At 39.0% G+C, this 16749-nt stretch overlaps 1 protein-coding gene across 8 annotated transcripts in view; it reads left to right on the top strand.

The window, feature by feature from the left end:
• Window positions 1-16749, top strand: part of nrsn1l (neurensin 1-like) — a 211529-nt gene that overhangs the window by 105309 nt on the left and 89471 nt on the right. The window lies entirely within an intron of this gene.

Here is a 16749-nt window from a genome sequence, read left to right on the forward strand (position 1 = left end):
AAAGTAAGTAGGAATCAGGAAAGTATGTGAGAAGGGAGATCAAAATTACCTTGCTTGCTTCTTTCCGCAATTTCACCTCAGTGCGAGAGAAAAAATGCACCGCTTCTTCTGTACGGAAAACGAGCAATTTTAATTGGTCGTCAATTCACTGTGAGTCTGTGTATCGTAGCAACGAGCACAAGTCTGTGCTGTTATGAATCCAGTGGGGAAATAGATATCGTGTATTGTTTTTATATTTCGTGTGTGTATGTCTCTATGTGATAGATTTATTATTTGATGCAAATAATACCGGCTCAGCCAAACTTTATCAGATGGCGGCTCAATTTGGCTTCTGAAATTATTGGCTGGCGGCGGCTGAAATTCTAAATGGCGCAAATGGCGGCGCCTGGCGGCGGCTTCGGGGTCTAAGCGTGAAGGTATGCATTCACCTTGAGAACTTCATCTTTGTTTCCAAATGCAATGACTTCAGTTTTGTCTTTGTTTAACTGAAGAAAGTTTTGGCACATCCAACTGTTTACTTCATCAATGCATTGGAACAGGGAGTCAATGGGGCTGTAATCGTTAGGCGATAGGGCTAAGTAGATCTGTGTGTCGTCTGCATAGCTGTGGTAAGAGATTTGGTTCTTTCTCATTATTTGGCTCATTGGAAGCATGTACAGTTTGAATAGGAGTGGCGCAAGAATTGAGCCTTGAGGAACTCCGCATGTCATGGATGTCCACTCAGACTTATGGTCTCCTATACTCACATAATAACCTCTCGCTTCTAAGTATGACCTGAACCATTTTAGGACTATCCCAGAAAGCCCACCCAGTTTTCCAGCCTGTCAAGAAGTATGTTGTGATCAACAGTGTCAAATGCAGCACTGAGGTCGAGTAGTACCAGCACTGATAATTTCCCTGTATCAGTATTTAAGCGAATATCGTTAATTATCTTTATGAGCGCTGTCTCTGTGCTGTGATGCGATCGGAAACCAGATTGAAAATAGTCAAAGTATCCATTCGAGCTTAAGAATTTGTTCAGCTGATTGAAAACAACTTTTTCAATGATCTTGCCTATGAAAGGAAGAATTGAGATCGGTCTATAATTGCTTAATATAGTCTTATCCAGATTACTCTTTTCAGGAGGGGTTTGACAACTGCAGTTTTCAGGGAGTTTGGAAAACTTCCAGAGAGAAGTGAGGCATTTACCACTTCTATAGCAGATCTGCTTCTAAGCTGTTTAACACACTTTTGAAGAAAGATGTGGGTAGAGCGTCAAGGGCGCAGGTCGATGTTTTAAGGTGCTGTACGGTTTCTTCTAAAAATTTTCCATCAATTTCTTTGAAATCAGACATAGTAACTACTTTCTCAGGTTGTGGTCTGATCTGTCTGACCCCAGTGCAACTCAAGGATGTGCTGATCACCTTTCTGATATTATTGATTTTCTCAGAGAAGAAAGAAGCGAACTCACTGCACTTGCTGTCTGAGAGCATTTCACTGGGAATCTGGCTCGGGGGGTTTGTCAGTCTCTCTACAGTAGCAAAAAGAGTGCGTGTGTTGTTTAAGTTGCTGTTAATAATATTTGAGAAGAAAGTCTGTCTAGCTTTGCCTAGTTCCATATTGAAAGCATGGATGGTGTCTTTGTAGATGTTATAGTGGACTACAAGTTTTGTCTTCCGCCACATGCGCTCTGTTTTTCTGCATTGTCTTTTCATATTTTGCACTGCTGTTGAGTTTCTCCAAGGTGCCTTTTGTCTACCACTCTTCCTGACTTTCACAGGAGCAATATCATCAATTACACTTTTAACTTTCGAGTTAAAAGAATCAAGGAGAAAATCAACAGAGTCAGCAGATATGCTTGGTGTTAAAGATATAGCCTTCATAAATAGTACACTAGTGTTCTCATTTAAGCATCTCTTCTTGACAGACACAGATCTAGCTTCAATGGCAGGAGAGATCAATATATTAAAGAAAATACAGAAATGATCAGACAGTGCTACATCCTTAATAACAATCGCTGAAATGTTTAGACCCTTACTGATAAGTAAATCTAGAGTGTGTCCACGATTGTGTGTCGGTCCATGTACATGCTGAGTCAGATCAAAAGTTTTTAAAACAGTTTTGATTTCTTTTGCCATATTGTTTTCTGCATTGTCTATGTGGATGTTGAAATCTCCAGCAATAGCAAAACAGTCAAACTCTGAGGAAATGGTTGATAACAGTTCTGTAAAGTCCTCAGCAAAGGCTGAAGAGTATTTCGGAGGCCTGTAAACATTGATAATTAAAATGCTTGGAGCAGCTTTTAACACAATACCCAGATATTCGAAAGACGGGTAATTACCAAATGATATTTGCTTACATGGATAGACATCTTTAAAAAGAGCAGCTACTCCCCCACCTCTCCTACCCGCTCTGCAGACACTCATAAAAGTAAAGTTAGGAGGGGATGTTTCATTGAGGACAGTTGCACTGCAGTTGTCTTCTAGCCAAGTTTCATTTAGAAACATAAAATCCAGGTTGTATGTGGTTATTAAGTCATTGACTAGAAGTGATTTATTTTCAAGTGAGCAGATGTTTAAGAGTGCTAACTTAACAGTCTTACTTTTTGTACACACAGCAGTCTTAGTTTGGCGTGTAATAGGCACCAGTCAAACAGTACACCAACATCCTGTGATGGTCAACCAGTACACCAGCATCTTGTCATGGTCAACCAGTACACCAGCATCCTGTCATGGTCAACCAGTACACCAACATCCTGTGATGGTCAACCAGTACACCAGCATCCTGTGATGGTCAACCAGTACACCAGCATCCTGTGATGGTCAACCAGTATGCCAGCATCCTGTGATGGTCAACCAGTACACCAACATCATGTGATGGCCAACCAGTACACCAGCATCCTGTGATGGTCAACTAGTATGCCAGCATCCTGTGATGGTCAAACAATACACCAACATCCTGTGATGGTCAACCAGTACACCAACATCCTATGATGGCCAACCAGTACACCAACATCCTGTGATGGTTAAACAGTATACCAGCATCCTGTGATGGTCAGCCAGTACACCAACATCTTGTAATGGTCAACCAGTACACCAACATCCTGTGATGGTCAACCAGTACACCAACATCCTGTGATGGTCAACCAGTACACCAGCGTCCTGTGATGGTCAACCAGTACACCAATATCCTGTGATGATCAACCAGTACACCAACATCCTGTGATGGCCAACCAGTACACCAGCGTCCTGTGATGGTCAACCAGTACACCAATATCCTGTGATGATCAACCAGTACACCAACATCCTGTGATGGCCAACCAGTACACCAACATTCTGTGATGGTCAACCAGTAAACCAGCATCCTGTGATGGTCAACCAGTACACCAACATCCTGTGATGGCCAACCAGTACACCAACATTCTGTGATGGTCAACTAGTAAACCAGCATCCTGTGATGGTCAACCAGTACACCAACATCCTGTGATGGCCAACCAGTACGCCAACATTATGTGATGGTCAAACAGTACACCAACATATTGGTCAACCAGTACACCAACATCCTTAATGATCAGCCAATACACCAGCATGATGGTAAACCCGCAAATCTGCATCCTTTGATTTTCAAATCATCAATCAGTAAACCAACATCCGATACTGGTCAACAAGCACACCAACATCCTTGATGGTCAACCAGTTAATCAGCATCAAAAGTGCAACTTATGCTGGTTAGTTAACACACAAGATCCCCCGATGAACCAGAACGTCATCCCATTCTGAGAACCATTAAACCATCATCCAAATCATAATATACGTATGCTGGTTAGCAAGCACACTAGCATCCCAATCGCAACATATGATGGATACCAGCATCCAAGCTTCTCATGCTGGATGCCAGCATGCAGAGAACATATGCTGGTGACTGGAAATGCTGGTCTTTTCTGCAAAATAAAAAAAAGTGTATTCTTCTAGAATAGTCCCTGTGTGGGTTAAAAGGCCTTGCCAAGCCAGTCATCGGGGGGATCCATTGCCTAAGACCTGCAGTAAGTACATTCTCAACAATCAGTATTCAGAATTGATGGCCTGCACAGTGCACATCCCGTATCCTAGTGTGTTTGTTTTCAGCCCAGGGTTTGTTTGGATCCCCAAGAGCAATGGCAATTTATTCTGAGTTTTAAAAGATTTAGACTCAGACATTTCGGCAGTCTGGAAGTGTATTCTCAAGGCCTGTACACATATGTGTTTGTTCGTTTCACACACACAAACACAGGGGCAATTATCTTAAAATATGTGCACGCCTGTCTAATAATTAAGCAAGGCCTTTTGATAAATGTGCATTGACTAAATTCAGACATGTTTATTCTCTTGTCTCTCTGGCTGTGTTGTCTATTTTAGTTGACATCTGTAGTATGCCATAGCCTTAAGAAAAACAAATAGATTATATTCATAATTTCTGTGCCCCATTTGTAATGTTTATGATTTTTGACCTTCAAAACCGGTCATCTTCCCTTTGGTTACCATTGTGGTTCTATTATTATTCTTTGAAAACAGTCTGGTTGGATTAAGGTCTATATTGAGATTGAGACCTACAGGGCAGAGACAGTTCTGTCCAGAGCTTTAGCTCTAACTACTCAGGAACAGTTGTCCTTTTGTATAAGCTTTGATAAGGAATCCCATTTCATTGGGTCTGAATGTTTTTGCCTAGTGGTTAAGATAAGGACAGCTGACGGGAACAAGCATTTATACATGAACACGATTTGACTGTCCCCTAACAAAGGTCGGATTTCAGTTCAACTGAAGCCGCAATGCCTGAGAATGTCATGCATTCGTTTATTATTTCACACATTCTCTTGCTTAGACTCTTGCAGTTTAATTAATGCTATCTTTTTTTTGTAATGGGCTTTTCACACTAAATTAGCCCAGGGCCACACTAAACACTAGGCAAATGTATGCGTTTTACACTGTTTGTACTTTACCCTCAGTTTGTAATTCAATCATCAATGTTCAAGCTTTAAAATCTCACCTGTACATTTCTAAACCCATGGTTAACATGCTTATTTACAGATTTAACAATTCAGTGACCCGTTTTAATGATTAACTGTTTGTCTTTGAAAAACAGCAGTAAAAATAACAGTAATGACACTACTGTATGTAAATATACTCTTGCTGTTTAATGTTTTCTGACTGTTTTTATTTTTTTTGCTGTCACCTTCAACATTTAACATCACATGAAAGTTTGCACATCTGTACAACTCTCATGAATATTTAATGAGTTAAGCACCATTTAGTTTGTGAATGGTGGTTTGATGTAACATTCTAACACTGCATAGGCTCACACTGTATATATTTGGCACCTCAAAATTGTGTTAGCACTGCTAAAATACGGTGCTCTGAATCAGGGTTTTATATCCCCGACTTCAAAATTACAAGTGTGAAACATTGCTTAACCCAGGGTTAAAAGTGTTTTTGATCTGGGATATAAAAAGATTATTACCCTGATTTGAGCGCACTGCGAAAAGCCCTCCAGAGACTTAAAAACCAATGTTTTGTTGTCATTCAGGAAAGGTCAGTAAAGCCAAACTGTGGGAACGGGGAGTATTACCAATCAACTAGCTCATTTCCAACAACCTCCTCAATTACAGTATTGATTGCAAGTCACAGCTACAGGTTTAGAATGACAGATATTAACAAGAGACAGGAAGAGCGAAAGAAGAAAGGTGACCCCTGACTTGAGGAGATTCCATCTGTTCAGCATATTGTCATTCAGTTTAAGGTCGGGAAAGGTCACAGGGAAGCGACTTCTGAAAAAGATAGAGGCAGATGACAAGTGAGAAGGTACGTTCCTTCCTTTAATGACAGTATTGCGATTCATTCCCGACCCACAGAAAGAAACTGCATTCCGTCTGTGCAATTTGATGCAACTCCACTCAAATCGTATTGCTGCACTGAAAGGAGATATTGTTTTCCTCTAGGCACCTGTGACCCGGCACGCTTGACCGGCTGACAAGTGTGAGAAGTGCTAAGACAAAAAAAAAAAAAAGTGGTCAACCCTGCAACATGAAGTTCTATTATATCTGCTTAGCAGCAGAAACCCCTTCATCCAGATTTATCAGAGAAGAGGACGGCAGTGCAGAGCGTTAAAGCAGACTGCACACTTATGTTCTTATTAGACAGCTCACTTTCAGTCTAGGTATCCTGGTATGTCTCTCTCTCTGGATGACCTTATCTTTCCAAGTTGAATAGTCGTGCAAATGGCTGCCTGCCAGGATTCTATGAGAGAGATCCAATTCGCTGACCGTACAACCTAGGTGGTCTAAGTTGCATTGCCTCCGCTCCATGCGAGATAACCACAAACACACAGGCATTGTGCAGAATAGTTTGTGAGTATCAGAAATGTCCCTGAGGGTTCTTTTTGTTTGGAAAGGCAGAGGGAGAGAGAGAAAGAGGCATGTGACCTGCTGTTGCTTGTTGTCCCCAATGAATAGTCATTTATCACACGGCATGCTGTCTGGTGTGTAAGGAATCCGTGTCCCTAATTACATTAAACTCACTTTGCCTCCAAGGGTGAAAAAGTTTGGATGTGGCTAAATATGATGCATTACAGCGGGATGTTATTGAAATTCTCATCAAGATCTCGCTTTTCAAAACTACTCCACCCTGTCGGCAGTTTGAAGACGCCTTTGAATCAGTTGAAACATACTTAGTATTAATACGATGCATTGTAGCTAGGCCGAGACGGAATATGCAGATTTGTTCACATTTCACATGCTGATTTGGGCAGAAAATCTGCAGTAAGGATTTAAACTACTGTGTTCGATCAAATTAGCCAAAATATTTAATAAACAAACATACAAGGTGGAGGATGTGTGGAGGATGTTTAGAACTTTGTGAGTGATAAGCATTGCAGATCTATTATAATATAATGTAACGTAACATAACATAATACAATATAATTATAATATATATGACAAGGCAAGGTTTTAAAATGTCAAGTGGTGTGACTCAAGAACTTTAAATCATATTTATGGATGAATAATTCATAATATTTGTAAAAAATTAAAAAAATTAAATATGCAAAATTTAAAATTATTTGATAAATAAATATGTTTACATTCCCATGTGTTCAAATGAAAATGTTGTAGTAATAAAAACAAATATATGTTGCTTTTTATTTGACGGTTACACCAATTAAAATTAAACTTTTTTTTAATTCTGAGAACTTGGTTGCCACATGCATTTTAAATTAGATGTTTTTTCCTCCCTTTTCTTTATCATGGACTGTTGACATGTCATTGACCTGGGTGCAGATTTAGTGTGGGTCTGGTAATTGTAGTAAGTATACAGCATAAGCTATATAACGATTCTTAGCAGACTTCATAATATATCGCTGTTGTCAAGATGAAATGCTACACATTTGTTATCCATTGCTCCATTCTGATGAAAACGAAACCCCACATGGCTCATCAGAATCATGGGGAATTTAGATCCGGTATATGGCAGTTGTTCCTAAACATCATCATGATAGTGCTGGTAATTATTGAACAGATACCGTGTGGGATGTTTCACGCTTTATGAATAATGGAGATTAAAATGAGATTGGATATGTCTTTATGGCTGTCATGAATCAGCCAGTATCCAGCTGTTTGTGGTGTAATCTCAAATGTTTAATTCATCAGGAAATAGATTCTGGGGTGAGATATTACTCATTATCTTTGATAGAGTGACATTTCAATGGTTGTCAGATTTAACTGCCCTCGTTTCTGATTTTAGATGTATGCGAGGGATCTCCTCGCAGTCTGCTATCACACATCCGACGATAAAACAGGACCTCATTACTTAATTAAATCTGAGCCCATTCATTAATTAAGTAATGGCTTTCTGGGTGTTAATGGTGATGCCTCTGAATTCCCCGCTGTTAGCCTCTAATGCTAATGGTTGTGTGTGGGAACTTGCTTGGAAATGGTGACCTGACTTTGGGAGACAGAGTCTTCAAAACGCCCCCCCTCCACCCAAGTTCTCGTCTGACTGACTCTCCCAGACTGCATGTAATGATTAAAGTGATCATGGCCCCATTTTCATTGCTTGTTCTGAGGGATGTCATAGCCCGAGCCAAAATGCATTTCCAGCACGTCTAGAATTCATAAACCTGTTGGCGTAGCACTCGGGGGCGTCTGTACGTTTTGTTTAAATTGGATGAAAAATAAGGTATTGACTGTGTTATTGATCGGTCTGGTGTTGCTGTAGGTTAGAGTTCTCTATATGTACGCCGCTGTATACAGCTGTAAATGAGCTTTGTTGCGCTGGGCGTCCTCTTCACCATCCTCAGCACATTACAATGAGTACACAGGGCGGAGGTCACATACGCCGCCGCTCCGCTGTGTGCACGGTAGGGGCTCCGAGAGCTTACTTTAACAACCTGGACTCCATTAGATGCTGACATTTCAGTGCATTGCTTCTTCACATTTTTCATATGTGTTATCTCTCTCTCTCTCTCTCTCTCTCTCTCTCTCTCTCTCTCTCTCTCTCTCTCTCTCTCTCTCTCTCTCTCTATCTCGAGCTGCGTCCTTTGAGTATGTGTCTACAAAGTGCTGTGTTTGCATAGCACAATTAAGAGGTACATGAAGGTTAAACTTTTTCAATTTAGTACAATAAAGGGTTAGTTCACCTTAGAATTAAAATCATTTATATATAACAGTAAAATTACTTGAATGTATATTACATGCAAGGGATAAAATACATTCCAACTAGTTATCTCAAAATAAATCCTGACAGGGTGATCAAGACCCCGACACACGAAGTGTCTAAAATATTAGACGTGTCCCTAGCAAGCAGCTTTGAGCCTATATGATCAAACAAGATGGACATTTAAGGGATAATGTACAGTCACATGACTTATTACCCAGCTTTCACTGCATAAATAATGAAGGCGACATGACATGTTCATTTGAGAAGCGCCTGTTTTAAAATCGTACCTGTTTCTTATCCTACAATCCATTATAGTGTACAAAACAATCATTTTAGGAAAAAGACCAATGAACCATTTTAACATTATTACCATATGCCTAGTGTTAATACTGAATTCCTACTGTTTAATTTTATAGTAAATGCAGTCAATAATTGAGGTGCAAGATGGCACTGGCCTCAAATACCCTGATACAACTTTGCTATATGGATGACAGTTTTTATTATTACAATTATTACATGGCTTGGTTGAATTCTAATGTAGAATGTGGTCTGTTATTTCTTGATAACAGACCGCTGCTAAGTATAACAGACCGTTGCCATGAAAAACAGAGCGTTGCCCTGGACGCAGGTTTCTAACCGTAGAGACGGAACGGACTATTTTCTTTAGCGGAAGCCATATAAATCGTTTTTAAATCAATAAATTCCTTCTTAAATCAATATTTTGTGTCAAATTATTGATTTATTTGGTAAGTAGCCATGTGATAAGCGGGATAATGTATAGCGAGGCGGTTGTTATAGCAAATACAACCCCTTCAGGCTGATTCAAGACCCATCCGCTTCGCGTCGAGCTCCTAATCAGCCTGGCGGGGGTTGTAAAACATGTCTGACCTTGATATTGCATAAACAGAATCAAGCATTACAGAGATCAGTGTAATATATTATTTTACAGTATGTTGTATTGCATTATATTTAAGGGATAATAATCCACAAATAATTGAATGCACAGCTAGCTATGGATTATCCCATTTATACAATACTAATTTGCTAGCACTTACAACTTAAAGTTGTAATTTATGTTTGCAGTGCAATATTTGACCGGAAAGGTAAAAATCAGTTACGGAGAGAGAGAGAGAGAGAGAGAGAGAGAGAGAGAGAGAGAGAGAGATGAGAGATGCATGTGTGAATTACCTGCGTCTGTGCAGCATCTCTCTCTTAACAACGAAGCTGTGAGTTGAATTACTTTAAAACCAGCGATGTTACCCCCTTGTTGCTGAGAAATATAATGTAGCAAATAGCAATTCAGTAGCGAAACTATTTTCGTTTTTTCTTAATAGTAGTCGTTGATACCTTTCCGTGCTCTGGAATGTTTCTGTGTGAGCAGTATTATCTCCGATCTGTATTCTGACAGATGATTAATATAATTAGGCAAGGCAAGTTTATTTATAGCACATTTCATACACAAATGTGCTATAATTCAAAGTGCTTTACATAGAAGAAATAAAAATAATCAAAAGAAACAAGAATAATTAAAACAGTTTAGAATAAAAAATAAAATACAGTGCAAACAGTCGGACGCACAGTGGCACAGTGCTCATTCATTAATAATTAATTAATATAATATTTTAAATTGGTATACATGTAGTGCATCAATTTCAGTCCCCATACATTATTGCGTGGAAGAGAGAAAGCACCACATAATTTAAAATGTCTCCTTTTGTGTTTCATGGAAAGAAGAAAGTCATACACGTTTGGAACAACATGTTGGTCAGTAAATTGACAGAATTTTCATTAGGGAAGATGCACTAAGTTTATAATTGAATCTCTTACAGCTATTGTGCACAGAAACAATCTGCAGTCGTTTCAATAACTCAATTACACCGCAAAAGCAAACAGCTAGGACTTCAACTTCTATTTATAGTTACATGCCCTACAATTCTGTTAAGTAACAGCGTGAGTTTCATATAAGGGTATATGGCTTGTTTTGCGGCAGTAGTGCTTCTTATCTTGTCAGCAATATTCTGTTAAACACACCTCTCACTGACTTTTCCAAGAGTGTGACCTTGCGTGCATCTGTGAGCGGTTCTCTGTAAACTGTTTACCCTCTCCATGCAGGGGGTCTTCATTCGCTAACGCTCTGATGACATCTGACACATCAATGATAGGATTTAGGCCCTGTATGCTGGATTAGCCCCATTTGGTTAGCATGGCATTATTCCATTACGAGTCCTGAGAGCCCACCAGCTGATGCTGCGTCTGTCCCGCTGCCTGAATGCAGCGAACCCATGAATGGCTTGAAGAAGCGCAGTCGTGCTCTTGACGTGTCCTTCACTAACCTTGCTGATTCTGTTAGCTCGGGAAAATAATTACTATCCACTTCTCCTGATTTATTAGATTTCAGACTTGCTGCTAAAATATGGTTATGTGTCACTATGTCTGAATGAATGTGTAAGTAATACATTACCATGTAATCTTAGGGGTAGTGATTTAAACAAACCCCTAATCATAATTATTGAACATGTATGCATAATTTAGCCCTTATTGTTTATGTTACAGACATGAATGATTCCTCAAAAACCTGTTATTATTTCTCGGGGCAATCAAACTTACCTTTTTCACCTTTTACTTTATATAAATGTTGTAATAATAATAATTATTTTTTTATTAGCTACACAAAGCATATTAGTTCAACTGAAAATATAAATGAAATGGAGGTGACATTTCATTTAAAGGTAGTTCACCCAAAAATGAAAATTCTGTCATCATTTACTCACACTCATGTTGTTCCAAACCTGTATGGCGTATATGTAAATTCTTCTTCTGTGGAACATGAACGAAGACATTTTAAGAATATTGGGGGGGGGGAACAACATTGAAGCACACTGGCTTACATTGTATGTCTAAAAAAAAAAAAACTGAAAATGTAAGTTTTCGGTGAACTGTCCCTTTAATTGTGTACCACTTTTGATATTCAAGCTCCACCCACATCCAATTAGGTCTGAACATAGATATGGTGGCTGTGTCCGAAATCACATTCACTCTTCCCTACATTAGTCCACTGATATAGTTAACTTGAGGGAGTGAATGAAAACAAGTGAGACTGAGTGTGTCGGAAGGACTGCCGTTTTTGCATACTGTAGTTAGTGCTTGCTGTTTAATAATCATTTGAAACTTGCCAAACTGGCAGCTCCAGTAGTATGAAAAGATTTATCTTGAACTCTATCATGGAAACGATGTATAAACCTTACTTTAACAATTTAATAATCAATTAAAAAGGAACTTATACCTATGATATGATGCTGTACGCACATTGGACCAGCGGTTTGGAAAATAAATGGACTGATGATTCACCAATTACCGGTAATTTGTTGCGTGACTCTCACAGTGCATTATGGGTATTCTCTAGCTGTTGAGCGTACATCAGTTGCACACTCATTATTGGAATTGAATGAGTCCACTCGATAACGTCCACTTTGATTTCGGACACCACTACAAATGACTGTACCTTCAAATAATGCCCTATTTAAGGGTATAGGTCGTGTTTCCGGACATATCCAGACACACCCCTAATATAGAATTAGCTCTTTTGGACTACCTAGCAACCACCCCAAAGACCTGAGCAACTACATAGCAACACCCTGGCAACCACTACTAAAAATACTGCTTATTTTCTTCAGATCATGTTAGTCTTGTTTGAGTTATGATGATGGGTGTGATGCATCAGGAACATCAGGTTTAAATATATTTGCTTACGCCTGTGATTTGAAATATTATATCATGGTACGCAGTGTCCTGATTTGGTAGAACATCCATCTTGCCTTGCCAGCGTATGTTTGTTTAAACTCACTCATAGCGTGTTGCAATGTCGGCACAGTCAAAAAGCGCACAATGCAGCACAACATTTCTCTTTATGAATCAGTTTTATAGTCCATCTATAAAAGTGTGAGATCTACAGGATTTGCACCTGCAAGTTTATAGCAAAACACATAAATCTCTTGTTACCTCTAGCTGTCAGAGAGCACATCCCTCTATAGGAGTTCCACAGCTGGAGTCAGTCAGCTAGAGCAAAGGTGCAAAAAGAGAGAGAGAAAGACTCAGAAGCCAGATCCAGACAGCGGAGTTGCCGCTTTACTTCCTGTCCATTTTAAATCCAGTCTGTTATTTGTAAGCCTTGTTCTAGTTGAATAAAACATGCCATTAAATAATGCAAATGTCAGTGGACAATGCTGAAGACTCTTGAGAAAGGTCAGCCGAGAAACAGGTTGCAGCGCTATCAGATATTCAGTTCTGATAAGAGGGACCTGTGTACAGCGCGCCAAATCCCTGTGATCCATATTTCATTTTGTTTGCAGTCCAACAACAGTGGAATAATTATTGCGGGCTGAGTGGCGTGAAATATTTAGCTCTGAATTTAACGAAAGCTCATGAGGAGAATGTGACCCCTTTTTAAGAGTGAAGCGAGATTTTGATGTTCTGTATGTTTTCATTACTGTGCTTTACATGGCTTTAGGGCCAATGTTTTAGTGATGAGTGAGGAGCGTGTGGTTGACTTTGACGAACAAGAGAGAGAGAGGGAGGTGTGCAGACTCTTGTTCCTGGAGTTAGGTTGCGGCCTTTCTATGCCCTCATTAGAGTCATGGTTTACACACTCTATACCATCATTGTGCGCTGTGTGTTTGGATTCTGGCTAGTGGCAATGGAACATTCTGAGGAAAACAACATCTGTAAGAATGCTTCCATGACAAGAAGATCCAGCAAAATAAAAGAAGTGCACATGGTTAAAAAAAACTCAACCAAGCTCTTCAGTGCTGATGTGCAGCACCTTCAGTTCAGCAAAAACTTGCGATTAAAAAAGTTATTTAAGTCACGATGAAACGGAAGAAGCGACAGATTTTTATTTTGTTTTCGCATTCTGACGTGCATCCGAGTGTAACGGATTATCGAACAAGAAAAATGTAGGGCGGGAACTTGGTTCTCTTCTTCGCTCATTGATTGGATTTTGAGATGTGGGCGTTACACTCAAAAATGGTGGAAGATCTGAATGCAAGCTTGCAGTGTATTGTAAGAATGGGTAGAATTTTAGCAAAGTTAAGCAAAGTTAAGTTCAGACCGTCACTAGAGAGAAGTTATCTAATTGGAAAATCAAGTTACAACATTTTGATAACAATTTTTTTTATTAATTAAAGCTAATGCATGGATGAATCATTCACAATAAGATCAATAACATAAAAATAGATAGGCTGAATTTTCATCTCATGTCAACTTAAAAATATATATATATTGTGTCATAATTTACTCACCTTCATGGCGTTCCAAACCAGTATGACATTCTTTCTATTGTGGAACACAAAACAAATTTTGAAGAACTTTGGGAACCAAACAACATTAGTTGTGTCCCAAATGATGCACGACTACATTATGCAATTATGCACTGTGTACTCAAGCGTGTAGTGTATGGATTTTATAAGGTTATTTTGTCATTCAACATCAGAGTCTGATAGCCCTTCCCCTTCCCCTATGTCAAGTCAAGTCATCTTAATTTTTCATTTATATAGCGCTTTTAACAATGTAGATGTTTCAAAGTGGCTTTACAGTAATGAACGGATAATTTAAGGTAACAGAGATTGTTTTGGCTTTATAGCAGTTTTTGAATAAAGATATTTTCCAGCTAAAGTTAGTTTTGATTGATTCACTTCCGTCGCAAGGAACATTAGTTATTAAATTAGATGCCGCTAAGACGACACCATTCTCTCTACACAGACTTTAAACGCGAACCTGTGAAAAATACTGATGACGCTAACGTGCGCATATATATATATATATTTTGTTGTCGACAGAAGAAAATCATTAAAAAGTTGGTAAAAGATCTCTGATGGGCTTGTTTCCAGACTCCTTTTCACTGTTTACAGTCTAAAGCTTCCACAGAGACAGCTTCCTTTTTTTCTCAGGATAACCATTTCAATGATATCTCTTTGCCAGTAGGGACATTTGGCATTCTAATACCGTACAAGTTTCTTCTACTGCATCAGGATGAAAAAACTTTTTTGGTTATAATTGAAACCTTTTGTAGAGTGTATGTGCAGCCTGGTCAGAACAACATAATGATTTAGAAAAGGGGAACAAAAATTGGTAATATAACAACTGATTTCAGGATGAATTATTCAAGATCTTAATCATAATAATCCTGAATGTTGTCTTCAGTCTAAAAAATGTGCTGAATGTTTCCATCGCCAGGAACATTGTGTGTAGAGATGAGAGAGTCTGTGTTCATTTGAGTGAATGCTAAATCATAATCATGAGTTCCCAAACATTTCTTTCCTGGTATCTTCCGGTCAGCCTGAGTGCTGTATTAGTGCAGAAGGCAGGAGTTTTTCCTCAGATTCTTAGAAAAGATATGTATCTTCACAAAGATTCCTCACATAATTCAATAGAGAGTCATCTCAATTACTCAATCAATTTAATTACAGATGTTGCCCAAGGATAACTATAGATCTCTCTTTATGTTAACCGTCTTTTACACACTGCTCCCTTTTTCATCTATTAAAATATTTGTACATGTGCAACCTTGTGCGTTAATAAAAAAGACACCAATTCTCGATTAATTTTAGATTTGGAATTCTGTGAAATGGCTAGCATTTACATTTCTCTCTCTCTGTGTCTTCCTGGCACAGTGTCTGGGAGCCGAGCCACTAAAGAAGGTGCGATCTGTGCCCATAAATCCCCTGCCACCTGATAAATGCCTGTTTCATTTACATTGCTTGGGCTGAAACAACACACTCTAATGTATATTTAGCCCCAGCGAAACCACTTCCTGAAAGCTCTGGAAGAGAGCAGTCTGCCTCAGCTAATTACTGCAGGAATGTCAGATGTGAGATGAGGACACGTTTCGGGGAAAAGCCGGTTCATATTATGCAGTGACTACCTCAGTGTCCTAAAACATAGCTGTGTGTTAATTTAATACACACATTTCAAGCTCGTTCCAAAAAACACAGTTTATTATAGATAGATAACTCTCTCCATGCTGCAACACAGCAAGGTGTTTATTTTTGTGTCATTTTTCAAAGTTATTGCCCTCAGATAATATTTGCAAAAAAGGTGATGTCAGTGGGCCATCTGCCAAATGTTTCAAATTACTTATACTGAGAAGAAATGCATTGAGAATATAAACCACGAGGTTAAAAGGTCAAGCCTGTAAAGCTCTATATGTTGATTTATATAGATTTTCGAAAACATTAAGAAGGTTGCATTTGTTTGGTCTGGAGCGAGGCCACTAATAAACGATCTGTGTCCCTTCTTTCCACTGAGTTATGGTGTGATTATAGCGTTCATCCGTGTGGGTCACGTTTTTTAATGCTTTTCTTTGACGTCGCACATCGTACATTCCGGAATTATGCCTAACTGTGAAAAATTCTCCTCCAGATCACTTTGAATCAAGAGAGCATATTTAATTTTGAAGAGCATATTTAATTTTAAAGCGCAACCATTCGTCATGTCTTAAACACTCATAGATGAATGAGCCAAGAATGAATATTGTCATAGTAACCCAGTGATATACCGAGCCATTTACCATAGCTATCATGCTTCAACGTGGGGAGAATGGAGACCGTGGCCTCAGCTGGTGTTTAGAGGAGAGGACATGAGCAGCATTTGAAAACACCTGTGGGTTTAGCAAAAGAGATAACACGAGAAGTACTATCTGTCAAAACAAGAGCCAGAAAAGCTCTCTCACTCTTTTTAAGCACTTTCTTGAACTCCCAGCCCTGTCAGCAACTGTCAATCGGTCTAAGAGACACAACAGCCTCAGGATCATATTGGTTCATACATACATACTAGAGAAGCCAGACTTTTGACTTGCGGCATAAACACCGGTCCTCATTTCAAGGTTTTCTGGTCAAGGACCACATACTTACAGTAGATATGAAGAGACCATCTAACTTACATGTAAAGTGACTGCCTACAGTTTTTTTTAATTTAACTTTTAGAGGCAGTTATATATGATTTTTGATTGGAATATTCTGTCGATCAAAAATATTTTTTTACTTTTTCCCCGCCATTGAAGTAATTTTCTGGCAATCCAGGTTTTCACTGT

Source organism: Phoxinus phoxinus (assembly GCF_949152265.1).
Source record: "Phoxinus phoxinus genome assembly, chromosome: 19".
NCBI classification, from domain to species: Eukaryota; Metazoa; Chordata; class Actinopteri; order Cypriniformes; family Leuciscidae; genus Phoxinus; species Phoxinus phoxinus.